Below are 6,000 nucleotides of genomic sequence, written 5' to 3'. Positions count from 1 at the left end.
GCATCAAATATGAGATGCTTATGGACAAGCACTTGGGCATCTCAGAGAGCAGAAATGCGTCTGAAGATATAAACATTTATCTGAAAAAGATTTACCATTTTGGGGTTTGGTTTTTTTGGAACTTTCCTGAATATATTTCCCCCAGTAGGCTATGTGATAACAGAAATACTTATGAAAAACTCATGAGTGTCTTCTTTCATATGAACCATTAACCACCAATGTGGAGAGTGACATGACAAAGAAATTCAAGGGGCACCCATAAAGCAAGCACAAATTCCATTTTTTGGCCTCTGGGAAAAAAAGGCTTAGGCTATAGGCATAGCATGAATGTAGTACATGCTGTAAAATATAATTGAATGCATTTCAGTGGACTGAATGCTCATTTCATCAGAATTTGAGAGAAGGCCTGCTAGCTATCTAAATGAACATAGAGAAAGCAAAGATGAGAGAAACCAACAACAAGCTAATTTAAGATTATTAAGTTAAAAACATAAATTCATTAACTTAGGTAAAATACTCTAGATAATATAACAAAGCTAGAGCATTGCATTACAGTTTCAGTTGTATTAGAGCATGGGTATTCAACTAAAATAGTCCTGTCAGGTAACATTCTGAATAAGCAACTAACAAGGCAGAATGGTGATAACAGTTATGTATAAATGGGTTTATTAATTAATTATTTATTTAAATCTATAATCTACAATACTGCGATTGCTTTCTTTTATACTGGTACTTCTTATGACTTTTGACTAGTACCATGCACCATGAAAAGATGAGACAGAGCTGCTTTGAGTTCGGGATAATAAGAACACTTTTCTGTGCATTCATCATCATTAAACCTTCTGTTTTTACAGTCAGAATTTTTAAACAAGCCATGTCATCATGCTTCCTAATCAGCCATTTATTTAAGTGGCTAAATAAATACAAGCTATGCAGAGGAATGGCAATAAAAACCCTTGACTTGACTTGACTTGACTTGACACCACCCAGTGGTTCCCAAGAGATATTACATTCTCTGAATATGAGTGTATTCATTGAAAAAAGGGTTCTTCAATGGTTCCTTAAGGGTTTGTTGAATAAATAAGGGTTCTTAGCTCTAAGTGGAACCCTTTGTATAAGGAACGACTCAGTTCTAGGGCTCTACATAAGGGTTATCTCATTAAGGATTCTCTCAGAGGGACAACCAAGAATTTCCAAGTAGTTATAGAGCACAGTTTCTCAACCCTGGAGAACTCTCTGACCTGCATATTTCAGTACTTTTCTGTTCTAACAAACCTTCTTCAAGTCAGGAAGGGCTGTTAGCTGCTTAGTTGAAGTGGGCATGTGGCAAGCAGGGAAAATATTAAAACACATAAGGGGGTACAGCAGGACCAGTGTCATGGACCTGTGGAGGAATATTCCACCAGGATTTCAGTTGAATCAGGTTTCAGTTGAATCACATACAAGAGCACAAATAGAAACTTAACATTTAACCATTTAGTCAAGTAAAACCTGTTCATTACCTACTTGGGAGTATTTTCACTGGGATTAGTCATACCTACACTGTACTTACCTTGTAAATGTTGGAATGGCATCATTTTTAACCTCAACCTATTCAAGTGGAGAAAAAGAGAGACACCATGTTCTTCTTTTGTTACCAACAAGCTAGCTAGATAACTGTAAAGAATGATATTAATATATAGAGATATATTAATTAATGTATTTTTTCTCCTCACACATTAAATTGTCTAGTCAGTGTTATAGATTTAATATGAAAATATGTTTGTGTGTTGATTATTTTATAGTAAATGCTTGTGTATACAGTATAACTCATTTAAAGGCAGGAGGTGCTACTTCAGTTGGGTCAGTTTGAGGTTTTAATTCAGTTTGAGGTTGTGTTTTCTTTCCTGTGTGAAGGTTGAGAATTAGAAATTACAAGTCAATTGCAAGAACCATTTCTTAGTGAGAGGTATTTTGTCTTAGCAGTCATTTATGGCCAGGACTTTGTGAAAACACCATTGTCTTTGCTCTCTTTAAATGAGAAAAATGGGTTATTTTTTCTGCAGGAATTATTGATTATGCTTTCTTCATGGGAAAATGAAAACACAACAATTCAATTAAAATTGTGTGGTCCTCACCACATATAAGCAAACAAATAACAAATAACAGGTGTCAACAAAAATCAGGTTTTGTTTTTCAAAAAAAATAGAACACCATTTTAACTTCTACAATCGCTAAAAAAAGTTATTAGCAGACTGGAGTAATGAAATTCACTAGAAAAAGTATGCTTTTATAAATTACTTCTATACAAGCACTTTTGTTAGTTTGGTGTTCTGGAGCACTCATTCATATGTCTACATCATGTCAAGAAGAAAGTAACTCAGCCATGACCTCAGAGAAGCGATTGTTGCTGGTCATCAGTCAGTGAAAGGGTACAAGGGTTATAAGGCCATCTCCAAACACTTTGAAAATCACCATTCTACAGTGAGAAGGATTGTTTACGAATGGAAAGCCTTCAATCATCCCAGCAAATTCAGTCAAAGGTCAGACTATGTAATGTTCAAAGATATAAATAAAAAAAAAAACAAGAGCTACATGGTGTGGCCTCTGTAAGCAAAAAAAAAAGCATAAACTAAAAGTTTATGTTCATACTTGTTTAAGTCCAACTGAACAAGTATGGTTTTCATTGAAGGGTGGCTAGGAAAAGTTTTCTGCTCTCCAGAAAGAATAGAGGAAATGTGGTTTACATCTAAAACAAACCACAAAAGTTCTGGAACAATGCCTTTTGGACTGATGAGACCATGGTGGAGGTCATCATGCATAGTGGCTTTTTTGGCAAAAAACAAAGGCACCATATCACAAAAACACCTCATACCTACTGTCAAGCACTTTATACCTACTTTATATGAGTCAAATATGAGATCATCTGTCCAGTAGCTTAAGCTGGGCCAAAATTGAGTCATGCAACAGAACAGTAATGCCAAGCAATTGAAAAGTAGAAAAAGAGTCGCTGAAGTCAAAGTCGATATCTTAACCCCATTGAGATGCAGGATCTTTGAGAGAGCTGTGCATAAACAAATGCCCTCAAATATCAATTAGCTGAATCAATGTTGTAAAGAACAGTGGGCCTAAATTTCTCCAAAATGATGTAAGAAACTAAATAACTCCTACAGAAAATATTTACTTCAAGTTATTGTTGCTAAAGGTGGACCTACCTGCTGACAAATTATAGGGTTACTTACTTTTTCCCACCTGGATTTGGAATGTTGGTTTACTTTTTGGGGACAAATTAATGTTGTGTTTTTATTGTCATCTGAGGTTATTTGTTTGTGTATTGGCACTGGTGAGGACGACATAATTGTTATTTAGACCCCGATGAATTAAACCTGGAAATGAAGGAGGGTGTACTTTCTTTTTCCCATGACTGTTTCTGTAAGAATTTCTGTGATGATGTGGACCATTAGTACTGTCCTTCAGATTAGTTTTTTGTTGTTGTTGTTGTTGTTGTTGTTGTACTTTAAAAGTCTATGGTTTGCAAACTCATAGACTGTATTACTTGAGATATTTATTGTCAAATACTTATGACTTAACTTGAACATTACACTACGACACATTTCTGGTATGTTTATAGAACATCTATCTGTTCTGTGTGATAGACTGCTGATCTGATGGCATGCTTTGCAGGAGAAAATTTAACATTAAGGTGCTGATCAAAGTAATTTTATGCCAGGCATGTTTGAAAATGTACAAACAGCCACAGGCAAAAGTATACTTTTCCTCAGTTACTTTTGAAGTCATAATATCAATGTGAATCTAAGGTTAATTGAAGTACCAGGTCTTAACATGCACCGTGAGGTCATTTCATATGAATAAGTGAGTTTTACTCTTTATTTTCTTGTGCTTTGTTTATGTTTATGTGTAAAATGGCAAACATTGCAATGGATCTAACTAAAACTGCAAGCATCAGGTCTCTCAAATCACATGATGAAACCAGATCAACATCTAGCATGATAGGGGTGATGATGAAATGGAAATGATGTGGAAATGTGCCGAAAGCAAGTCTAGATTTGTTTGTAGAGTGTAACCAGCATGTACGTGGTGATACTCACAAGCATACCACCTACTTTACTGGCTAGTGGCAATTCATCCCAAACCTCCTAAAAGTCCGATAATTTGCATAGAAATAACTTTTGGATCAGGAGATGAAGAACCTATAGCAGAGTCACCTTCTTGACTCTCATTAATCAGAGTAAATGAGCACAACACCCTACTCAGCAGTAAGACATTTCATTTGGAGACAGGCTCATACTTACCCATAAACAGCACAAGGTGATTTTTGAATAAGACATAAACAGTGGAAAAGTAATCTGTCCAAAATTGTACCTTTTATTTTTGATTAGCTAAGCTTTTTGTTTATTTAATGCTGTCAGTTCCAGGAAATTCTGGCACCATTTGGGATCATTCACAAAAGTATAATTAAGAGATTAAGTTTTCATTCATAAATCAATCATACATCCACCCCCCCACCCACTTTTACCTTGTCAGGTCAAGTCAAGAAGCCTTTACTCATATACATCTGGTGCAGTTCACGTTAAAATGAAACGATGTTCCTCCCAAATCACAGTGCTACATAAAACACAGAACTATGACAAGACAACACAGAAATAAGTTTACTACAATGTACTGCATATCTGCAAATGTGTGATCAAAACAGGGTGGCTCCAGGGCCTAGAAACACTGTGTGCAAGATGGGAATCCATCCTGAGTGGGATATTTTCAGGAAGTGTTAGAAAACTCACGAATACATGGGGAGAACATGATAAACTCCACACACAGACAGAAACCCAGGCTCAGATTCAAACCAAAGACTGTTAATTTGAGAGGTGACAACACTCATTCTCTTGCCCCCCATCAATCATGCAATGAAAACGTATTGTTTTATTTGCTTACTATATGTTTAAACAACAAAGCTTTCATAAGTAACACAGTTTTTCATTGCACAAAAACAAAAACAAAAAGCACCCCACGGTTAGTGTTTGATGAAGCCTTCCTGTACAAAAAGACAGCACTGAGCTTCTTGCTCTAACACGTACAGAGAGGGTTTCAGAAAGTCCTCCATTCCAGCTGTATTACCAGTGACAACTAGAGAAGAGCTTTTAGGAGTATGGCTTTTCTTTCATTTAACTCTTCTAAACACAGCTAAGGGCCAATAGTAATAGAAACTAATATTAAATAATAAATCTAATAGTTCATTAGACAATTCCAAGAAACAACTAATTTTGAAGACTTTTGAAGCTTTAAATTGTGGCTGGTATTATGCCAAATATTATCTTTAACTAATTATGTATTGTTTTTAATCATGACTTGTGAGGGTCAACAACTATCCATTTCTTTTGTGTAAAAAGAAGAAGAAGAAGACAGGAGGTTATAATGATGGATGACACAGGCTTTAATAAATTTGTAAAAATGTGTAACATCTCGTTTTTATACCTCAGGCAACAAGAGCCAAGTGAAAAATATTTCAATCTTTTATGTAATATTTTTTAATAAGTTTTTTTTTCTTTGAAAGGAACTAAGAGGTCTGTCCAATTATTTAAGTGGAAAATTATAATCATTGTGCATAATGTTTGTTCATTTATTATTATTATTATTAGTAGTAGTAGTAGTAGTAGTAGTAGTAGTAGTAAATGCCAGTAGGTTGATTGGCTACTTTAAATTGTTCCTAGTTGTAATATGTAATATGAATATGTAAATATGTTTGTTTATTTGAAGAAAAAATAAGAAAAACAAACAAATCAAAAAGAGAGAAGAAATTACAATCATCTTTTAAGGAGCCATAGTAAAAGAAATATATTGTCTCAGTTGAGAACAAACAGTTCCCTGGAAAATCCAAAAGTAATAGCAAAGATAGTCATAATGTAAATAAAAATTTACAGATGCATAAAACAGTGTAAATAAATATGCAATTAAAGTAAACGGTGCAAGGCACCCAGTAATATCCATGTTCACTCAGGTCCAAGT

Source organism: Hemibagrus wyckioides, linkage group LG06, assembly GCF_019097595.1.
Source record: "Hemibagrus wyckioides isolate EC202008001 linkage group LG06, SWU_Hwy_1.0, whole genome shotgun sequence".
In the NCBI taxonomy this organism is placed as follows: domain Eukaryota; kingdom Metazoa; phylum Chordata; class Actinopteri; order Siluriformes; family Bagridae; genus Hemibagrus; species Hemibagrus wyckioides.
This window is presented reverse-complemented; position numbering follows the sequence as displayed.